The sequence below is a fragment of the Artemia sp. Qi Xiang Cuo genome, chromosome 3, assembly GCF_049724085.1.
Source record: "Artemia sp. Qi Xiang Cuo chromosome 3, ASM4972408v1, whole genome shotgun sequence".
Taxonomy (NCBI): Eukaryota; Metazoa; Arthropoda; class Branchiopoda; order Anostraca; family Artemiidae; genus Artemia; species Artemia sp. Qi Xiang Cuo.
In genome coordinates, this window is record NC_142796.1 from 42,653,304 (window position 1) to 42,677,419 (window position 24,116).

General features: G+C 34.4%; 1 long non-coding RNA gene across 2 annotated transcripts in view; it reads left to right on the forward strand.

The window, feature by feature from the left end:
• LOC148954119 (uncharacterized) overlaps window positions 1–18,516 on the forward strand; it is a 91,220-nt gene extending 72,704 nt beyond the window's left edge. For both annotated transcript variants that reach the window (XR_016141483.1, XR_016141482.1), the window contains one exon: window positions 18,235–18,516. This is a non-coding gene — a long non-coding RNA (uncharacterized LOC148954119). The remainder of the gene's footprint in view (window positions 1–18,234) is intronic.
• The last annotated feature ends 5,600 nt before the right edge of the window (window positions 18,517–24,116 follow it).

A 24,116-nucleotide genomic window follows, 5' to 3' on the forward strand; every position in this document is an offset into this window, starting at 1 on the left:
ATATAATGCTAACAGAAAAAAACTGCATATAATACCAATAATATCAAAATAGGTACCGATGCATATTAGTGTGTTTGGGATGACCCAAAAAAAAAGGCTCACTTCAACTACTTATGCACTAATAAACTACCTTGGGGAAATAGTGTCTGACTCTCTGACTCCTCCTCTACGCCCCCACCCCAACAAAACAATAAAACAACAACCAAAGGATAAAAAAATTTTTTATTTTAAAGGGAACTTAAAGGAATTCAACACTCATATTCTATGATTCATCATGCTTCCTTTCATATACCGACAATCACCTCAATCAACACACAGGAAAATTTTTTTCTCTTTTAACACTCACAAACATATATTCACTCCCAGATCAATCACCTTATCCGTGTCTACAAAACTGGTTAAAACAAATACATCGCAAAGAAGCACGAAATTCCTCAAGAACCTTCTTACCTTTTAGTTCCGCCGGAAACCTGTTCCATTCTTCAGGACCAATATACCTAATAGAAAATTTAGATCTGGTAGTAACTGGAACCGGCGTTCTAACTAATTCAACATTTCTAGTTTCATAACTATGACCCCTTTCATTATAAAGTTCCGAAAAACATGCAGGTAACGAAATAGAAAAAAAATTATACATAGACAAATTTACATAAGATTTAACCAAACCAAAGAATAGTAAAATTTTAATTGGTGATACCTCGATCTAACCGAATTCTGGGACAAGTCATTAGTCAAAACTCTTACAGCTTTATTTTGTAACACACGGAGCGGATACAAATGGCTTGTGAACGTCGACGACCAAACTGTAACACAGTACAACAAATATGGATGAATAAGAGAAAAATATAACATTCTAATACCTTTTTTGGGGAAAAAAATTTTCAGCTTCTGTAAAATTCCAGCATTTTTGGCTAATTTATCACTTGTAAATGCAATATGATCTTTAAAACTTAGGCATTCATCGAGAATTACACCAAGATACCTTACTGTACTTGTCCGCTTTATACTTCCATTTACTAACTCAATTTCTTCAATCCATGAATAGTAATTTGTACTTCTGCAATATAAAATGAACATTGTTTTCTTCTGATTAACAAGCAGTTTGTTCACTCGCATCCACCTCTCGATTATCACCATTCCTTGTTTCATGCCATTTTTCAAATCCGCTTCTGTTTTTGCAGCCATTGTAAATTGAGTATCATCAGCAAAACTTGGAAGTATTGCTCGCACCGGGCCATCAGTGTACCTTGGAGTTGACAGTTGTTTTAGGCATCCATTTAGATCATTAATGTACACAAGAAATAATAGGGGACCCAACACAGACCCCTGTGGCACACCGCACTTTACTACCATTTCTTCTGACAGGACTGTGCCCAGCCGTACTCGTTGTATTCTTCCTTCAAGAAATGAAGCAATAAAGTTTAGACTTTGAAAATGAATTCCAGCATCTTCAAGCTTAGCCAATAAAATCTTGTGATCAACACAGTCAAAAGCCTTCATAATATCTTGAAAAATTTAACACACCTTTAGACCTGAATCTAGGCAATCGTTAACAAATTTTGTCAAAAATAATAAAGCAGGCCCTACAGACAAATTTTTCCTAAAACCAAATTGACTACAGTGAAAAAAACCTCTTTTTTTCAAAGACTCCATCCGTCGTCTATAAATATATATTTCAAAAATATCATAAAACTTTGGAAGTAGAGATATCGGACGGTAGTTGTTCATATCCTCCTTATCATCTACTTTATACACGGGAATAACCATAGCACTTTTCAACTAGTTAGGGTACACCCCAGATTCAAAACACTGATTGAAAATGTATAACAGATGACTAGATATAATTGGGTAAATTTTTTGAGCTATTTGAGAGGTTATAGAATCCATTCCAGCAGCTGATTTTTTCATACTTCTTAAGATATCCTCAAGTTCACATGACCTTATTGGTTGAGGATAAATGGTTGTATAACTTGCTTCAGGAAAAAAATTCTGGTATGTACCCTCACTATTTATGCGTTCTAGATATGTCGATATTTTTAACCCTACTTCTGAAAAGTGGGTACACAAGTTATTGGCTACACTACTATCCGACTCCTATGGCAAATTACTAAGAGCTATCGGTTCACTTTTTGGGCTTATTACCGACTTAATCAGTTACCAAGTTTTAGCTGGGCTTCCTTCATGATCTTTAAATTTCTGTGCAAAGTAATCAATTTTTGCCTTTCTTAAAAGACTTTTTAACTTTCTATTAAATTCTTTATATTGTTCTTTATAAGATGCTGAATCTTGAGTCACGCATCTTTTATACATCACTTGCCTTTTTTCCATTGAGGCTAGTAATCCTTTTGTAATCCAAGGTTTAATTGGCAAATTATATCTTTGCTTTGTCTCTTTAAACTCCAAATACTCTTGAAATAGTAATTTATTTTTTCATACCGTTTACCAAATTTAGTATCAATACCTCTACTATCCTGAAGAAACTCAATATCTGCACTTTTAAGTTTCCGCTTAAACTTCAAAAGCACATTTCCATCCATATAAGGCATCTTTGGCACACTTTTATTCTTGGGGTTTGGACCAAATATTCCAGGTACAGATATTGCAACACCAAAATGGTCAGATACACTATTAATAACTACTGTGGGGCATAAATAATTCATATTTACGAAAATATTATCAATTATAGACTCTGAAGTTTCTGTCACTCGTTTGCATATGTTAATTGCAGGATAAAAACCAAAACTTAACATTGTGTTAACAAAATGTCTTTACCTTACTATTTCTATCAACCATATTTAAATCAATATTGAAATTACCGCATATAAAACATGATATTTTTGAACTTGGGAACTTTCCCAAAAATTCATCAATTAGTTCAATAAACCCCTCAACATTATCTAAGAGTGGTCTTTAAATTACTACAACCATAAAATTATTATTTGCATAACTCATATCAAGAAGCATAGACTCAAATTTCATTTCAAAAGTAACCACTAAATCTGACCTAATCTGAGTACTACAACCACTTTTTACATAAACAGCTAAGACACCACGTTGGGGTAGTACCCTATTTTGCACGTAAACAATATAACCTTCTATTTTTAGTAAAGTAGAATTATAACCCCTAAGCCAAGTTTCCGTTAGGGTCAGGATATGCGGCTCTGTTTTAAGACATAGCTCAGCAAGAAACTCATATGATGTGTTTATCCCTTGACAGTTCATGATGTAGACTTTCATTTCTCTCATATTCTTCCAATCACACATCTCACACAAAAAAGCATACCGGGAATCCATACATCCAAGATTCTCACTTACATCATAGTCCCGATGCAGAACACCATTTATCAATCCACACACATCCAGTGGACTCCTTTCAAGTTCCCTCAACCTACTGGTTAAATTAACCATTATCAAAAATCAAATAAGGGCAAGAGAAAGTCAAAGGAGGAGTAAAGAACCACACTTTCCCCAAATAACATCTACATCTTACAAAATCGGAGGACTAAATAAATATAATAATGAATTATACATAGGAAACAAAGTATAAACAAAAGAAAAAAACAAACCAGTCAATATGTTTAGGTATATCAACTTTCAAAATAACACTCAGTCGGCTAGATATGTCACACAAATTCATTGGGCAAATACACCACACTAATTAAAAATTTCCTTTTTTCAATTTCTAATTCCAAACAAAAACTTTCAATCTTACCTTCTATCCATACACCCAAATCCTCCCTCACCATATACTTCATATTTTTCTTAATCGAAAATCCCAGGCCTCCTCGGTTCATAGTTTATCGGTTCCTTACCTCAAAATCATATCCTGGAAAATAAAAAGCCGAGAGATATTGGTCAGAACTCAAAAAAGTTTCACAAATACCCATTATATCACATTGTAAAGAAGATAGCTCAATCATTTGCAGAACATAAAAATATGCCGTAGTAAGGTGGCACTTCCTCGTGCTAAGACACAGCGACGTGTCTGCACCGATCTGTGATGGTAATATATAAAAACTCTCACGAAGAGCCTTTGAATTAATAATAGGCAAATCATCACTTCCAATTTGAGCCTCTAAATGATATTCAATACGGAGCGGATTACGCATAAATCTATTCAATGAAGAAAAATCATTCAACATAAGTAATAAGATAAAATAGTTTCTCTTTTCTAAAAAAAAAAAAAAAAAAAAAAAAAAAAAAAAAAAAAAAAAAAAAAAAAAAAAAAAAAAAATAAATAATCAACATATACTAAAACACTAAAGAGTGTCAACAAGTGAGCAGATTCGTGTTGGGTGGCTATCACCCTGCTCACGTTTGTAAACACGGCCACGATCAGACCACACGTTTTTTACACCATATCTGTTTCTCGCACCTTCAAAAATCGTTTTTTTCATTTTCGTAAGATATTCAGTGACGAATACACCTGATTTCGCGAGCTTTGATTTCGCTCTGAAAATATTGTACGCCGTATCTTTAGTTGCAAATTTAACGATAGCTGGCGCAACAGTCGTAGGTGTCTGGATATTCCGGGCAGCGTTCGGAAGTCTAAAACGGTTCACAGACAACAACTGTTCTTTCTGGACATTTACACCCATTCTCTTCACTATATCAAGAACAGTAGTACCCAGGTCGTTTCCGGGCTCCTGCTTCATTCCGAAAAAAAACAAAGAATCAAGCAAACGCTCCTGTTCGTAATCGTCCAGATTTTTCTCAATAGTAGCCAATCGAAGCGGTAATGACTGAATCTGGCTATACAGCGATGAAAACAGTTTTTCTATTTTCTCAGACTTTACGTTGTATTCTAGCGTGATCGAATCATATATTTCCAAAACAATCAGTTCAGGGTGCAGAGCGGCTTGTTGCGATGAGCCTGCTACTCCTGTCACGGAAACAACTTTTTCCTGAACTTTTTTCTCTATTTTTTAACTAGGCCAAATTTAAGCTTTGTAACTTCATCTTGTGCTAAAGTAAGCTGATTTAGGATTGCACATGTTTCGCTCGAAGCAGTTAAATCAGCACCCGTGCCTTTCGCAGTTTTCTTTTTCAGAAACTGATAGTAAAGATCAGGAGAAGATTCACACTCACGGAAAGCATGATTTACGCCCTTAGCCGCTTTTTTCGAAGCTTCCGCATAATTTTCACTATATGAAAGAAGATTCACTTCCACCACTGTCTAAAGGTCATGGGATCCGTAGCGAAAAACAATGAATTTAGGCGTAGACTCTTTTTGGTTAGTTATGCTAACAATCCGGACTGGCCAGAGGGGATATCCCTTGAACTGAGCTACCGCCAAATCTCCCTTCTGAAGATGAAAATAATAATCCAATAAATCGAAAGTTGACTTATGAGTTTATTGAAAACGTCTGGAGTGGGAGTTGGAGTCGGTTGTGACTTATAACCGAATCCACAGCCCTGAATTTTATCAAGGTATGGAATATGATATGAAATTTACCAAGGTATGGAAGTTCTAGAATAGTGAAAATGGACTTTAAAACTAAAGAAGATATTGATATCGCAATCGGGTTTGGCATCAATATTGAATACTGCTTATTCCGAGTCACTCTGCCAATTAAAAAGCCTAAGCAGTGCCTTAATTGCCAATGATTTGGGCATTTCACAAGGGACTGTAAGAGCCCTGATAAATGTAGTAAATGTGGAAGTGATCACACTAACAAGGACCAAGCATGTGCATCTTAGATTGTTAAGTGGGCTAATTGTGGAGGGAATCATCATAGCAATAGTTTGGTGTGTCCAGAGCTTAAGAAGTACCTCCCCGTTCAAAGGGCCTCAGGAAGAATTAATTCATCTGCCCGTGTTTAATCTATGATTGGTGATGATTTCTAACTCAGCCGTGTCGTTATTTTATCAAAATATCAATGGTGCTCGTCAGAAGCTTGAAACTCTCGAAAGGCTTTTTAGTAGTGACAAAATTGTGTGCATCACTGAACACCTTGTAAGTGCTTATAATGTCTCACTGTTAGAGCTCTTACGTGACCACATTTTCTTTTTTTCGGCCCGCCACACTGGTATCTGGTCGTCCTTCCGGTGGCCTAGCAATTTCAGTGAATAAGAAGTTTTCTTGCTCTTTTTTTGAATGTTCTGATGCATATATTTCAGTTGATTTTGGTTCTTTTGTTTTGATGTGTGTGTATATGCCAACGAACTACCGAAGCGAGTCCTCTCATCGTAAATTTGCCACAGCTGGTGCTTCACTTTCTAAATCCATTCATAAGGTTCGATCAGCAAATAAGTCAATATTTGTTTGCAGTAATTTTAACACGGATCTAAAAAAAAGAATGTACCTCTTACTTGAATATTACTTTCTTCCGTTCCTAGTGGCGTTTTTCTGCTAGCAAAATCGAAGCCGTTTTCTTGTGTGCACATTTCGGGATCCACTTCCGATTTGGATTTCGTTCTAAGATACGCCCACCAGATGGAAGGTACGATGGTTGACGTTTCAAGCGACATCCTAACAAGCGATTACTTGAGTTTGCAGTTTCGACTTTCCTATTCTCTGCCTCTTCATGTGCGAAAGCCTAAGTGTTTTTTTAAACCTTGTTGGAATCGTCTTGATCTCTCTCTATATCAGGGGACATTAGATTCTATGTTGTCGAAAATCCGTATTCCATTTCACCTTTTAAGTACGTCCATAAACGGGAACACTCGCGATTTGGATTTTTACTTAGCGGAAATATTTCATTCAACCAAGATCGCAGCTTCAGTCTCTCTTCCTCTAACCAAAGTTTGAGTTGGCACACGTAAAAAAGGGTGGAGTGAAGACGTTGAACTTAAGAGCTCTAAACATTGACACAAGTCCTGGTTTCGTATTTGGGCAGACTGTGGCTATCCAAGGTCAGTTAGTTTATTTCAAATCGTCAAATATACGAAGCGTGTACATGGAAATGCTGTGTGGCAATGGAAACGATGTCAAATCGGCAATTTTTTGCGGGATATTAAAATAACCCCCAGCTGTTGTGCCGTCACGTGTGAAAACTTACCTCGACTTCTTCATCTGAGGACAATTCGATTGACTTATTCTCCTGGGAAATTAATTTTTCTTCATTATTTTCTGATGATCCAACTCCTCTTGACACAACATTTAGATTTATACTTTTGGGTCATTTTGCAAAGTTAGACCATGCTAAAAACTATATCACTATAATGCCAGCATCTTGTAAGGCATATATTCGCCGTCTTAAACCAGGTAAACCATCAGGTTCAGACTGCCTGCAACCCGAACATCTGATATACGGGACAGTAAAATTGATTGAACATTTTGCTATTTTACTTCAGGCTTGTATCGCCCAGCAGCATATTCCCGATACAATATGTGGAGGTCTAGTAACGTGCATTTTTAATGCATTTTCTTTATGTTTGACGATTGGCAAGCTTCTTGAGAAGCTTATCTATAATGAAATTAGCACGAAATGTGATCATGGCGATAACCAATTCGGTTTTTGGGAAGGTCTTAGGGTGCAGAACGCCCATGCAACTCTTCTAGCGATTCTTGAAAGGCATAAAAAGGGAAATAGTAACTTCTACGTTTGTGCCATTGATATTTTAAAGGCTTTGACTCCATTCTTCACTCTCAAGCAATTCTATCTCTCTTCAGAAGTGGAACTGATTCATTTGTTAGTACCTCTCTGTGACAGTGCTATCAGAAATTCCCAATCCGGATACGTTTGCAATGTACTGTTAGTAATCGTATTCGGGTAAGTCATAGTGTTAAGCAAGGTTTTGTTCTTAGTCCGGCAATATTTAATAACTCTATTAGAGTAGTCACTCGACAGATCCCACCATACTTAATTGAGCCATATTTAGACGCAAGTCACTTGTCTTATGCCTATGACATTCTTCTCTGGGCTTATAATCTTGGGGCACTCCAGAACGTTGTTGATGTTGTATGCTCTGGACTGAAAGAAATCGGCCTTTCAGTTGCTACTTCAAAAACAGATTTTCTTGTCTTTGGACTGGAGATTGCCTTCAATGTGATCCAATCCAAGTTGACCCTACCCTAATCTCATCTTCCAGCTCACTTAGGTATTTAGGCCTTCCATTTGGAACTTCAATTAGATCCACTAGGAAGCTTATAATTGTTTCTTTGAAAGAAAAACTAAGAATATCTTACGTTTTTTTCGCTTGGGTAAAGCGCCAGATTAATAAGAGAACCCTTGGTCGGCTATATAATGCGTTTTTGCACCGCATATGTTGTTTTGACACCGCTTTTGAAATTTTTTTCTGTATCTGATAAAAAGGAAATCCGTTCGCTGTTGTTTAGGTTCTGTAAGTATTTCCTTGGTGTCCCCATTTGGACTCATAATTGTTAAATTTCACGACGGCACTGTGTTTTGAGATTTGACAAAAAATGGACGAACTGTCACGTAGATTTTCAGACTGCAGCAACATAATTATCGATTGTCCATTGATTTGCCTCCTATCAAGTGCCTATCGTCGCTAGTTATGGAATCTTATAATGTTTGACCCGTGTACTAAAGCATGGAGAAGACAAAAAAAAGTGTTGATTCAGTAATATTTATGAAATGTGCAAAAGAGAGCGGGAGCAAGTGGGAAGAGCCGTATAGGTACCGGCCGGCCTATAGGCCTTAAACTGCTGGGGACAGGCAGCTCAAGTACACGTTCTTCATACAGAACATCATTAGAATTAAAAGGAGAACCCATTGTTAGCTGATCGGAGGATATTTTATTTTCTTCTGAAGATATTTTTGTGAGTGAATGGACTAATTAGGTAGTCCATATAACCTTATGCAAAATTTTGGAACTGGAAGTGGATGCTGAAAAGTCTTTGAAAGTTAAAATTGTCAAGAATTCAGCGTGTTTTTTTTCTGCGTCCTTTTTGTTTTTCTTTTCATTTCTTATACTCCTCTTTAGTGCATTTTTGTTGTGTACAGTGGGTAACAATAAATTATTATTATTAGTATCTAAGCTAGTTCAGCAAACAGACATATGTTTCATGGTGGATAACATTTTTTAATTAGCGTGAAATATACGAGTAAACAAACTCTTCTATACAATTCAAGTTTATTTTCCTGAAAAACCTAAATTCTAGAATTGGAGAAATCCAAAAACAAAATCTTTGAATTTTTCAAATAGAGAATGTGAATCATTGAAAAATTAAAGCTAAAGATTGTGTTTGTAAGAATAATTTCTACTAATTATTTGGAAGGTCTTGGGAACAATCACGCGAATCTCCTTAAAATGATAATCTACATCTTATAAGCTAAGTTTTGACAGAAGACAGTAAACTTTGTTAAGTTAAATTGATGAAGCAATTCTACTACGTAGATTCCAACAGATTTATGTGAGCTGAGTTCATGTGAACAGGAGTGGGGTGAATTTTTCTTATTTTGAGCCTTGCTCTCATGTAGTCTCTGAGTTTGATAGATCTATGTTGGCTCCAAGAATCATACGGTTGTCCTTGAGGCGAGGAAGTCAACTTTTTCAATACCTTTGATTCCTTGTGGTTTAGGGATGTGCTCGAATCTTCGGTTCAACATAAGGGTATAGAAAAATGACATGTAAGTGATAATTTAGAAGAAGCCTTAAGGGGCGACCGGTTTCGACGCACGAAAAGCATACAATTCAACTTGGATAATAGGTGGCTTCGAAAATTAACAGGTTTTAAAAGGAATGACGTACATTTATTAAGGCAGTGTTTTTATGTCTCTGTTAAGGGTCGTTACTTCGCTGGATAATTTCCGGGTTACCGATTCTGAATTTTTTTCCAGAAAATTAAAAAGCAGAGACTACTTAATCTAGTGGCAAGAATCTGTAACATTTTAGGAAGAATCTAAAATTTAGCAAACTCTTACAGATGACTAGTTGTCATCAAGAATGTCTGGTTTGATTAGTAAGAAGGGAGTAAGAATTGGTTGAAGTTTTCAAATGAATTGATTGGGAGCAAATGTTTCTATGCAAAAGGCCTTGTACCTTGACGCAGGAAAATAAAAAGAATGAGTCACTGGTGATTTTAAATAAACTGGTAATTTTAAGAAGTGATGTTATTTTGATTGAGGAAAATTTTATACACGGGGAGAATTTTTTTGAGGGATAACCGTCTGAGGAGGGAATTAGCTGACACAATAAATACTTGAGTAGCTAAAATAAACTTTCGTTAAAAACCTAATTCGAAACTTGATTTTTCATTGGGTTTGCCCAACTCGTTAAAAACTGAAACATTTTCTCAGAAGCAAGGCCGTATTGAGAGGTGGTTTAATCCCTCTGGAATTTTTGTCAGACTCATAAAAACTCAACCAAAATATATATAAACAAATTTTGATGTTTTTTGTCCTCCTCCCCCCCCCCCAAAAAAAAAGAAAACTAAACAGATACTGTCTTGCTTAGAAGTCATGCAATCAATTTTATTTGCCCCTCGATCAGTGGCGTAATTTTGTCAAAATCCTGGGGGGGGGGCGTGGTGGTGGCAAAGTTGGAGCTAATTTTCCCATTCAAATGAAAATGACAGTGAAAACTGAGAAATGATCCATATATTAACATAAAGACAAAAATATACTAAAGTAACTGCCTGTTTCTCTGGATACTTGTATTTTGCAGGCTTATCTTTGTGACAAGATTTTTGCAGAAACTAAATTTCAGCTGGGTGGGCAAACTGAGGTCTGGGGGGGGGCAAAATTGGGTGTAGAGGGACCAGTTACCGCTCCTGTCCCGTAGCAAATTACGCCCCTGCCTTTGATAGGTTAAGAAATGGCTTGAAGATTTTGGTAATTTGCGGTACTTGTAAGCACCATAATTACTTTTTGAGCCTTGACTAAGTCCTGGTCTGTATTTTCTTCTTTCATAACAGCAATTATACTCCTTACGAAATCGCACATCGTTCTATGCATAAAGGGGTTAGAAAATTCCTAAAGATGGGGCTTTCCTTTTATCTTTTGGCCCAGACTGACCTTCAAAATGATGAAATTTTAGTTTTATTTTGAAGAAACTCCTACCACGGTTTTAGCATTATCTAGACAGGATAATTTCAATGACAAGGACAGCTAAGAAGTATAAATTAATTTCCAGTATATAGTAATTACATACATATGTATAAATGCATTCGTTTTCAGCATTTGAGACTTTCTTAGTGTACGCAGTAAATAAACATTAATTCCGAATTACATTATCTTTGAAGCTATGTATGCAGTTTTATTTACCTGTCAACTTGTTTAGAAATGGCTCTCAGATTGCCATATTATGAGGTCTTCTTCCGTCCAGAATTTGGTCCTCAAACCGCAAACAAATACTATTTTTCATTTGCCTGCCTCTATGGTAGGCCTACCCTATTTCTGTAGCTAAATTTGGTAGTTATGCACTATCTAGTACCCAACGCTGTAACTCTATCAAGGAGACAAGACACAAAAACCGACAAACGAGTATTGGCAATAGAGAAACGGACCGAAAAGCGTGGTTTTCACTGCGTTTACAATATTTAAACTGTTTTTTTTTTTGGGGGGGGGGGCTTTAGGGGGGAAGGTACCTAGGTTAGGTAACGTATTTAATATATGCTATGCTCTACCACCTTCCCCCCAACGTGCAAATATATAGCCCAAGTTTGTTTATAAACTATTATATATTCATCCTATTTATTTTTATTAGCATTAACCAAATTTGAGTTCTTTTGTTTTGACCCTATTATGCACAAGCACACTAAATTCTTAGACCTTGTAATAACCAATATTTAGATTTTCCCGATATGACACTAAACAAAATTTTAATATATGACAAAGGAGGGGTGGGGGCTTGTTAAGATATAAAAATCACACTTCTTGTGTGATCGTACACAAGAAGTGTGCCCTTATCAACAATTCTGTTTAAACTTTAGAGCAAATGTATTGCAGATTGGGAGTCAGTTAAAGAGAGAATACTTTCAAACTCTAAACAATAATCTATAAGAGATCTAGGGCAAGGTGGATGGTACACAGTTCAGCAGACAAAATACAGGATCCCAATGGAAGGAGAATATAAAGATTAAGGTCCAGGGATGGAATGCATGAAGCTGCTCCATCTCTCTTACCATGGGCAGATTCATTTGTATAAATTTGTCTCTGATTAGGGTAATTTTTGAAATTTGTTTTGAAAAAATATATTTCACCACATGATGATATGGAATCATGTTTTTATTTATAGAAATAAGATTATATTGACAGTATGGTCTGCCTATCTCCTCTGGAGGGTGTACCAGCACATAAGGCTGATTAAGAAAAACTTTGCTACAGCTTTTTGTGAAGCATCCCATTATGAAGCACAACTCATTTTAAAAACCAGTCTTATAGTTCGACCCCGTGAACTCAAACAAGTCACTTAAAATATATGATTTCTAAAAGAATGAAAACAAATCTGATAGGAACTAAGAAAAAGGGCTTATATTTATTAAAAATACAGATAATATCTAGAGCAGAATCTTGAAAAATGGATCTGCAACACAAGAAAATGCTCGCGCAAAAAAAGAAAAAATGCAAAAGAAAGTTAGATTATCGAAACTGAGAGCACAATTTTGCATTCAACCTACAAAAAATTCAATTTTAATAGATTACATATCCATTAGAAATCTGATGAAGATCTTCTAACACAATTAATAAAAAGTGGCACTATAAAAATAAAGATTAAAAAAAAAACTTTGAAAACTATAAATTTTTGCCATAAAACGATTTTACCTAATTATGACATACGATACATTACACATGCACATCAGATTTACTAATACAGATTATAACAGTTTTTCATGAAGCATACCTTTATTAAGCTGTTATTCAACAAACACAAATGATGAAAATAGACTAATTGTTCAACACTCGTAAACCGAAATAAATCATTTAAAAATGTTGTTCCATAATATCAAAAGTTCTTACGATCGCAAAAAAGTAGCTTGCACAGGTCGTAAAAGCACACATAAAAAGAAGTTTTCAAACTTGAACAATTTGTCTGTATTACAAAGAAGACAATGACCCCAAAAAATAAACGCAGAAGAAAGATGCAACTAAGTTAATACTCAGTCTAGAATCCATCTAACAAAATTTAGTTTTAATAAATCGACAATCAAATCGGAATCCGAAGAAATATTAGAAATTTTCCTTGAAATGTCATGGAAAAAAGGCTAAAACACCATGAATTCTGCCACAAATTAACTACAGAGACTTACTTTGTAAGCTTCTAATGCTAAGTACAAATTGCAAGGCTTATTCATAGATTTTTGTCTGATTTAAACTTGAATCAAATAGTTTGTGGTAACGAACTGTAAGTAAGGAGCTACGCTGCTCAAATTTTACCGAAACCAAAAAATCAGAATTCTTGTGTCAATAGTTTTATCAAAAGAATCGGTTTATCATGCTGATAGTTAGTGTTACCCATCAAAAACTACGAGCCTCAGAAACAAATAGCGACGAAGACCACACTGCCTTTCCATAATAAACAAATAAGTAGAAACAACAGGGAAATTTTTATATAAGACAGTGGAACGCAACTTTAAATGAATATTTTGACCCTATATCCAAGGGCCGTCCTCAGCAAAACAGACGAAGAGAATAAAAACAATATGAAAGAAACTAACATTAAAATTAACTCATTAAAACTAAAAGGTTTTTTTAACAATGTTTTAAAAAAGCCCTAATATCATTACGGTACTTCAAGGAAGTTCAACCAGGACTGGTATTCCAAACGAAATGGACAGAGAACAATTCATTCAGATGGAATTAAAATACTTGCAGACAAGATTTTAAAGCTAATCTCGCCTTCTTGGCAGCTAACCTAGATGGTCTATCCGTAATAGGTTGACTGGAGTTAGTTACTGGTTTTTTAATATAATTAGTTAAATCATTTTTAATTAGATTTGTGTACAGGGCATTAAGTGAATATTCCCCCAAATATCTATTTAAAGAAATATTACTATTTATTTTGATTTTAATTTCAATTGCCTCACGAACAGCCAGTTTCATGCCTAAATCATTGCTAATAAGGCAAGTTTCTTCAAAAAGCATTTTATGACTAGGGTTATCATATATGTGACTGCTTCAAGCCGAATCGAAGGAAATATTTGTACTATTAGAATTTAAAGCTTTAGTTATGTCATCTTTTTGTTGTTGCAGGCGTTTTTCTAAATTTTGATGGGTTCTACCAACATAAAAATGGCCACAGTCACATGATATTTGATAAACCCCTCTTTGGCGAGTAACTGGGGTTATATCCTTACCAGACTTTAAGAAATTCATGATTTTAAAATTATTTGTAAATACAACATAAAAATTTTTTTGTGTGCAACCTTTTTTTAAACTTGTAGTGACTTTTGGAATATATGGAAGGTAAATTATATTTGAGGGCTTGACGGGAACTTCACATTGCAAAAGACCCTTAACTTTACGGGAGTGTCTTGCCAATCTTGGGCTAATTGTATTCTTAATAAAGACAATAGGATAACCGTTTCCAAAAAGTATGTCTCTAATAAAATTTAGTTCATCTGTGATGTAAGATTCAGAGCAAATGTTTAAGGCACGGTCAACAAGAGATGTAACAACACCTCTTTTAACTTGTGGGGGGTGATTGGATTTAAAATGTAGATATCTGTTATTTTGTGAGGGTTTTCTGTAAATTGTAAAATTCAGTTTATCAATGTCGCGAATAATTAAAACATCCAGAAACTGAATTTTATTTTCAGATTAAGTTTCCAAAGTGAATTGTAAATTTTGGTCATAAGTGTTAAGGTGATCTGTAGAGCCCCTAAGTTTATTTCTCCAATAACTTCAAAATAATATTACATCATCCATATAACACCCCAAATCGACATGTTTAAAAAAATATGAATTTAAGGCCCAATTTTCAAGGTGTTCTACACAAATGTTCGCTAATAACCCGGATAGCGGTGCACCCATAGGGAGACCATTTTTTTGTTGATAAAAAGAATTACGGAACTGAAAATACATTGAATACTTATTACAAATTTTGACTAGGGACATTAAAACCTCACGGTCTATTCCTGTTGTGGAATCTTCAATTAAATGATAATTTTCTTCTATTTTATTTTTTAATAACTGCTCAGATATTGCTACATCAATATTTGTGTACATAGAAACTATGTCAAAACTACTTACCATTGTATTTTCTGAAATGCTTGCACTTTTAAGTTTTTCTACTAAATCTACCGAATTACATATGTGAGATTTTTTGGACTAAAGTAACGGTTTGAAGGCTGTACATAACCACTTTCCAATATTGGAAGAAGGGGCTTTCGTACATGCTACAATTGGCCTTAAGGGAATACCTTGCTTATGTAATTTCGGTAAACCGTAAAACTTTGGGCAAAAGCTACCTCGGGGGAGAAATTCATAATATAATTGTGGGGTGATTTTGCCATTTTGTTTTAGATTCTTTAGTTCGGTTATAATTTTATTCGCAAACTTATCAGTATGGTCGTGAGTCATTGAAGTATATGTATTTGTGTCATTTAAGTGTGGATAAATTTTATTGTCGTAATCTAAGGTATCCATGACTACAAGTGAATTTCCCTTGTCTGCTTTAGTTATTATAATTGAAGAGTCTTTGCGAAGATTAGACAAAATTTTCATGTCGTGCGAAAAAAAATTCTATTAGTGACATACTTTTTGGAAACGGTTATCCTATTGTCTTTATTAACAATACAATTAGCCGAAGATTGGCAAGACACTCCCGTAAAGTTAAGGGTCTTTTGCAATGTGAAGTTCCCGTCAAGCCCTCAAATATAATTTACCTTCCATATATCCCAAAAGTCACTACAAGTTTAAAAAAATTTGCGCACAAAATAATTTTTATGTTGTATTTACAAATAATTTTAAAATCATGAATTTCTCAAATTCTGGTAAAGATATAACCCCAGTTACTCGCCAAAGAGGGTTTTATCAAATACCATGTGACTGTGGCCATTTTTATGTTGGTAGAACCCATCAAAATTTAGAAAAACGCCTGCAACAACACAAAGATGACATAACTAAAGCTTTAAATTCTAATAGTACAAATATTTCCTTCGATTCGGCTTTAAGCAGTCACATATATGATAACCCTAGTCATAAAATGCTTTTTGAAGAAACTTGCCTTATTAGAAATGATTTAGGCATAAAACTGGCTGTTCGCGAGGCAAAATCAAAATAAATAGTAATATTTCTTTAAATAGAGATTTGGGGGAATATTCACTTAATGCCCTGTACACAAATCTAATTAAAAATGATTTAACTAATTATATTAAAAAAACAGTAAATAACTCCAGTCAACCTATTACGAATAGACCATCTAGGTTAGCTGCCAAGAAGGCGAGATTAGCTTTAAAATCTTGTCTGCAAGTATTTAATTCCATCTGAATGAATTGTTATCTATCCAATTCGTTTCGAGTACCAGTCCTGGTTGAACTTCCTTGAAGTAATGATATTAGGGCTGTTTTAAAACATTTTTAAAAAAACCTTTTAGTTTTAATGAGTGAATTTTAATGTAAGTTTCTTTCATATTGTTTTTATTCTCTTCGTCTGTTTTGCTGAGGACGGCCCTTGGATATAGGGTCGAAATATTCATTTAAAGTTGCGTTCCACTGTCTTATATAAAAATTTCCCTTTTGTTCTACTTATTTGTTTATGAGCCTCAGAAAATTTGCCTGATTTCTAAAAAAAGGGGTAAACACCCGCAAAAAGTCAAGAGATCTTAATGAAAATCATATTATCATATTCTGCGTATCTGAGAACCCTGTCGCAGTAGTTCCAAGCTCCCTTCTGCAAAAATGTGAAATTTTGTATTTTTTTGCAAGAAGAAAGATCGTGGATACGTGTTTATTTGTTGTTATTTTTTGTTTGTTTTCCCAAGGGGTTATTGTATCGAACCAGTAGACCTATATTATTGGAAAATGACTTATTCCGATGGAAATTAAAAGTTCTAGTGCCCTTTTAAAGTGACTAAAAATATTTGAGCGCAATTAGCCCTCCCCCTGACATTCACCGCCCCTTTTTCCCTAAATCGTTCGATCAAAATTGTGAGATATAATGCCCTTACCATGGAGAGAATATGGCCCCTATAGCCCCTGGGGATCCATCTTTAAGTTATAAAATTTGCTCATTGTTTACGTATAGTATTTTTATTACGAAGTTGACATAAATTTTTCGGGTGAGGGAGGGGTGGTGAATTTTCTGCTCGGGGGATTTTCCACTGGGAAAATTTTACATGAGGAGAGAATTTTCCGAGGGGGAAGGGGGGGGTGAAAGTTTCTAAGGAAATTTTATACTGGGGAAATTTGCCAGAATTCCTATTCGAAATTCTTTTTATTGTATTACTTTCCCTTTGTCAGCTAAATTTTAAGGATGGAGATGTTAAGGGCAATTGTCCGGGGTAAATTTTTCACCAGGATTGAATTGTCTAGAGGATCTATCTGTGGGAGGGGGAATTTTTCTGTGTAGGTGTAGGTGATTTCTTGGCACTATTTCAAAAACCTATCAGAAATTAAAGTATAAAAAAAAATTATTTTTTAAGTGAAAGTAAGCCTCAACAATAAAACTTAAAAGGAACAGAAATTATTACGTATATACAGGGGGTTTCCCTCTCGTGAACATCTCGCTCCTTACGCTAAAGTTAATAACGACTCATGAAAGACAAGGGTCATTTAATTAGATATTTAAATTATAAAGTCTATAACGACTCATGAAACACAAGGGTCATTTAATTAGAACAATAAAAATATTTTTTTAAAGTGCTAAAAAACTGTAGGGTGAAGAACGAGGTGTTGAGGAGTGGGTGACCCCCTTCGTGTACGTTGAATTTCTGTCAGTGGTAAGTTTTAAGATTGCTCTTTAATTTCCCATTAAAAAACTTCAGTTAAAAACGAAAGATAAATGTTCAAATAGGGGTAAATCCTTTTAATAGATGTGAGTGTTTCTGCTGATGACAGTCACTGTAAATTTGACAGAAATATCCAGTATTTTTTGTTAATTATTACTGTCTATTAAAACGATTTATCCCTATTTGAAGTTTTATTTATTGTCAAGGAAAGTCAGTGTGGTATTCGCAATTATCTACTTGGTTTTGTTGTTATTTTTTTTTAATTTAATTCGAATAGTAGCAATTATTTGTCGTGAGTGTTAATACTGTTCAAATTCTTTTTATAAAAACGGCTCTCGTTTTTCCATATTTCTCGGTAATCTTGTGTCAACTATTTCTGGCACTATTGCTTCAAGATAAAACTTTTGTAATTTTGGTAGCATTTTTTTCTTCCAGAATTCTTTATCACGACTGATTTTCTCAATAAATGGATCGCCTTTGCCGAGAACCCTTTGTTGGCCGTAAAATCCGTTTTTTGCACCGCATATATTGTTTTGACACCTTTTTGGAAATTTTTTTCTGTATCTGATAAAAAGCAAATCCGATCGCTGTTCTTTAGGTTCTGCAAGTATTTTCTTAGTATCCCTATTTGGACTCGTAATAGTTAAATTTCGCGACGGTACGGTGTTTTTGAGATTTGCCAAAGAACGGACGAACAGTCAAGTAGATTTGCTGACTGCAGCAACAGAATTATCGATTCCTCACTAGCTTGCCTTTTATCAAGTGCTTAGAGTCGCAAGTTGTGGAATCTTATAATGTTTGACCCATCTTCTTAAGGATGAAGAAGACAATGGGAAAAAGTGTTGATTCAGTAATATTTAGGAAATGTGCAGAAGAGAGCGGGAGCAAGTGGGAAGAGGTGTATAGGTACCAACCGGCCTATAGGCCTTAAACTGCTGGGGACAGACAGCTCAAGTACCCGTTCTTCCCACAAAACATCATTAGAATTAAAAGGAGAACCCATTGTTAGCTGATCGGAGGATATTTTATTTCCTTTTGAAGATATTTTTGTGAGTGAAATGACTAATTAGGTGATCCATATACCCTTATACAAAATTTTGGAACTGGAACTGGATGCTGAAAAGTGTTTGAAAGTTAAAGTTGTCAAGAATTCAGCGTGTTTTTTTTTCTGCGTCCTTTTTGTTTTTCTTTTCATTTCTTATACTGCTCTTTAGTGCATTTTTGTTGTGTACAGAGGGTAACAAATTAGTATCTAAGCTAGTTCAACAAAAAGACATATGTTATATGGTGGATAACATTTTTTAAATTAGCCTGAAATATATGAGTAAGCAAACTCTTCTATGCAATTCAAGTTTATTTTCCTGAAAAACCTAAATGCTAGAATTGGAGAAATCCAAAAACAAAATCTTTGAATTTTTCAAATAGAGAATGTGAATCATTGAAAAATTAAAGCTAAAGATTGTGTTTGTAAGAAAAATTACTACCAATTATATGGAAGGTCTTGGGAACAATCACGCGAATCTCCTTCAAATGATAATCTACATCTTATAAGCTAAGTTTTTGACAGAAGATAGTAAACTTTGTTAAGTTAAATTGATGAAGCAATGCTACTACGTAGATTTCAACAGATTTATGCGAGCTGAGTTCATGTGAACAGGAGTGGAGTGAATTTTTCTTATTTTGAGCCTTGCTCTCATGTAGTCTCTGAGTTTGATAGATCTATGTTGGCTCCAAGAATCATACGGTTGTCCTTGAGGCGAGGAAGTCAACATTTTCAATACCTTTGATTTCTTGAGGTTTAGGGATGTGCTCGTCAAACTGTGTGTGTGAAAGCGAAAAAAAAAAAAAAAAAAAAAAAAAAAAAAAACGATAATAGGAATAGATACACGGCAAGACTAAATAGATATCTTAGAAGCTTAATTTATGTACTTTTTTTGCTTGTTCATGACACGTCCTTATTAAGATAAATTATATTAGCTTTCTCATTTTAGGGCGAAGCTCCACCTTTTCTACCATGGAATGTTTCTGTGCTTTGTGGATCTAAATCTTCACCTGTTGAAAATAGGGTTTTTTCATGGATGAACACTAAAACTTGAAGTCTCAGTTTCCTCCTCAAGCAACCAACCCCAACCCCATGTACCGCCAACCCCAGCCAGCTTCATTTACAGATCTTATGACCGAGAGAATGCATTCCAGCCGTATGATTTTTATAACGGGTCATATCGTTACAGCTGTTTCACAGCTTGTGTTTACCCAGTTGACCGACTTGAGATCTCGAAGTCTTGACCCAATTCGTATCTACATTAACAGCCCTGGAGGGGAAGTAACTTCAGGGTTGGCTATTTGTGATTTTATTGAAAGTTATAAAAAGAGATAGTAGTCGACACAATATGTTACGGACAAGCTTAAAGCATGGCGAGCCTTATTTTAGCTGCGGGTACTCCCGGCCGTCGATTCGCATGTCAAAATTCCCGTATAATGATTCACCAACCATGGAGTGGAGCAATACAGGGAAAAGTGTCAGACCTAATCATACAAGTAAAGGAGTTACAAAATCTAAAGGATACAGTTATCGGATTATATGCTATTTTTACTAACCGCACAATAAACGAAATCGCAAACGACTTAGACAACGATTTCTACATGAATCCGCAACAAGCATTAAATTTTGGATTGATTGATAAGATATTACTAGTTTAAGCAATTAGGTGTTTTTATGTGAACTTAGCTTGACAATATAACTTGAAGTGAAAATTGAAAGTGCCAATTGGGAAAATATTTTCTTGTGTCTTGTTGTTCAGTTTTAGTGTCAGTATTTTATTTTATGTTCTTATTAAGTGTAGCTTTGTTGGAGGATAGAAAATAATCTATTTTTTGGTAAAAAAAAAAATATTCTGAAACCTAGGGAAAAATCTGTAAAATTTGGTGAAAGTGGGTTTTTCCGTGTTAGATACATAATCGAATTCTCAAGTTCTGTAAAATAACCATTTCCTAGATGACTGTACTCGTTGTATGTACATTTACTGTATTATATGTATAAATAAACATTTTATACTCTACACACAAACTTAATGAAAGTTAGAGGCGCTAGACATCCTCCACCGGTCGAACCCCATATTGTATGCCAACGCTACCATAAGACTCCGAAGAAGAGAGCACAGAGAAAGTCACACTTTACAATTATACCTAACACATTTTGCATGCAGACTCGCTATACTTTAACCCTACCCCTAATGTACAAATATGTAGCCCAAATTTGTTTCTAGAGGAACGAAAGAACAAGCAAAGAAACCGGTTTGTTTCGAGTTTTACGCATCGTAAACTTGAGTGAGTGGCGTATAATACACAAGTACTGGAAATTTTCATGGAGAGAGAACCGGATATCCCAGTATTATTTATAAATATAAGAAATTGAATAAAAAAAAAAAAAACAAGTTCTTCAACTCAAAGTAAGGAGCAACATCAAAACTTAAAACGAACAGAAATCATTACGTATATGCAAGGGGTTGCCTCCGCCTCAGGACCTCGCTCTTTACGCTAAAGTTTTTTTTATATAATTTTAAAACAAAGCTTATTGTTCTAATCAAACGGCCATTGTGTTTCAGGAATCGTTTTCAAAGAACTGGGATTAAAACTCAAAACTTTAGCTTAGAGAGTATGGTATTGTGGAAGGGGAAACTCATTATAAATTTCCGTCTTATGAAATAACAAAACTAAATGAAACTAAAATCGTAAAAGATCGAAAAAAAAAACACTGCACTTCGAACGAAAATTACTATTTTCTAAAAAATAAAATACCGGTTTTTTAAACAAATAAGCTGGGCAGTGTTAATTGAAAGTTGTTAAACTAGTAATATCTCATCAATCAATCCAAAATTTAATGCTTGTTGCGGATTCATGTAGAAATCGTTGTCTAAGTCGTTTGCGATTTCGTTTATTGTGCGGTTAGTAAAAATAGCATATAATCCGATAACTGTATCCTTTAGATTTTGTAACTCCTTTACTTGTATGATTACGTCTGACACTTTTCCCTGTATTGCTCCACTCCATGGTTGGTGAATCATTATACGGGAATTTTGACATGCGAATCGACGGCCGGGAGTACCCGCAGCTAAAATAAGGCTCGCCATGCTTAAAGCTTGTCCGTAACATATTGTGTCGACTACTATCTCTTTTTATAACTTTCAATAAAATCACAAATAGCCAACCCTGAAGTTACTTCCCCTCCAGTGCTGTTAATGTAGATACGAATTGGGTCAAGACTTCGAGATCTCAAGTCGGTCAGCTGGGTAAACACTAGTTGTGAAACATCTGCATCGATATGACCCGTTATAAAAATGATACGGTCGCAATGCATCCTCCCGGTCATAAATCTCTAAATGAAGCTGCCTGGGGTTGGCCGTACATGGGGTTGGGGTTGGTCGCTTGAGGAGGAGACTGAGACTTCAAGTTTTAGTGTTCATCCATGAAAAAACCCTATTTTCAACAGGTGAAGATTTAGATCCACAAAGCACAGAAACATTCCATGGTAGAAAAGGTGGAGCTTCGCCCTAAAATGAGAAAGCTAATATAATTTATCTTAATAAGGACGTGTCATGAACAAGCAAAAAAGTACACAAATAGGGATGTTTGCAACACGGATTAAATTCTATTAGCCTCACAATTGGCGTGATGATAAATTAAGCTTCTAAGACATCTATTTAGTCTTGCACTCAAACATAGTATGTTTGAGTGTAAGATGGGTGTCTACGAATCTTCTACTTTCTTATATTAATGTTCTTTTTATAATTTTCGGATTGTTTCGTTGGGCTATTCATATTTATTACCATTAAACGAGGTGCTAAAATTCCTCCTAAAAAGACTAAAGTTTTTGCCGTAAGTAGAGTTTATACGACATCTGTTTTTTATTATTTTTTGTATAACCTTTGATTTTGAAAGGTATCAACTATTATAAGCAAAGATACGGTGAAGTAGATAAGCCTTATATAGTTTACTTTGAGTGAAATAAAAGTATCATTTTTGAATTTTGCATATAGAATTAAAAAATTGTCAAAAACCGGAATGAGACGAATCCAAAATGATTTATGAAACCGTGTATTTATTTTATTTCATCAGTCTATTTTAAACTTTATTTGACCTAATTTGTTTGGGCTTATTAATCCAAGCTTAAATACATGTTGAACCTGAGTTGTAACTGGGAAAATGACAATTTCTTAGTAATAATAATGATGTGGCAACCCTGTTCTTAATAGTACGATACCTGTAATAATATTGCCATTTTGTATTATTTACTCCTTCCCTAAAGTCTAAAAAACTTGATAAAAGGTTTCAAGAAAAAAAAACGAGACCCTCTCAAGCCAAATTTATAATCCTGCCTTGACAAAATGGCAACTATTTTTTGTTTTGTAGAATGTTCTTTGTAGGAAGGAGGAAGTTGATCTTTGTTTTAGTTTATATGTGTGAAGAGGGTGTTTGATACTACTGTTTATCTATTGTTGTTTTTGCGTTTTTTTGTTTTTTTTTACTGTTTAGTGTTTGAGAAAATACTGTTGGGGCTCGTAATACCCACAGTCTTGTCTGCATTTGATACATATCTAAAATGCTAATCAGTTCTGGCATTAAAGTATTACTTTTATATAAACTCAATCATTCATTTGTTCACATATATATATATATATATATATATATATATATATATATATATATATATATATATATATATATATATATATATATATATATATATATATATATATATATATATATATATATATATATATATATATATATATATATATATATATATATATATATATATATATATATGTAGAAAGAAGTGCCTTTTTTGAGTTGTGTGTGTTTACAATATGTAGAAAAAAGTGTTTTTGGTTTCCATAAGCATGGCCTTAATGTATTTTAGTACACTTTCGACTTAAGTTTCCTCAGTATTATTGTTATGTCATTTCGTTAATGCAAGAAGACGATAAATTTGAATCTGTATTTAAATTTATAATACCAGTTATGCGATTCTGTTGATGAAACATCTATTCGAAGAAAAAATAAACATTTTTCATTATACACATCGTTTTGATTATTAGTTCATAGACATGCTAGCTATTGTCAAAAATTATTTATTACTTCGTCCGAAAAAATGTGAGTGAGATTTTTAACAAAGTTTAAAAGCCACATCACTTTTTAATAGATTTTATATGTTGGAAATAACTCGACCTTTGAAAAATTAGTTAATCTTCGTAAAGTAGACTTTTTTTCAAAATTAAGGATATTAATAATAGCTAGCTTAATGATGCACGTCCTTC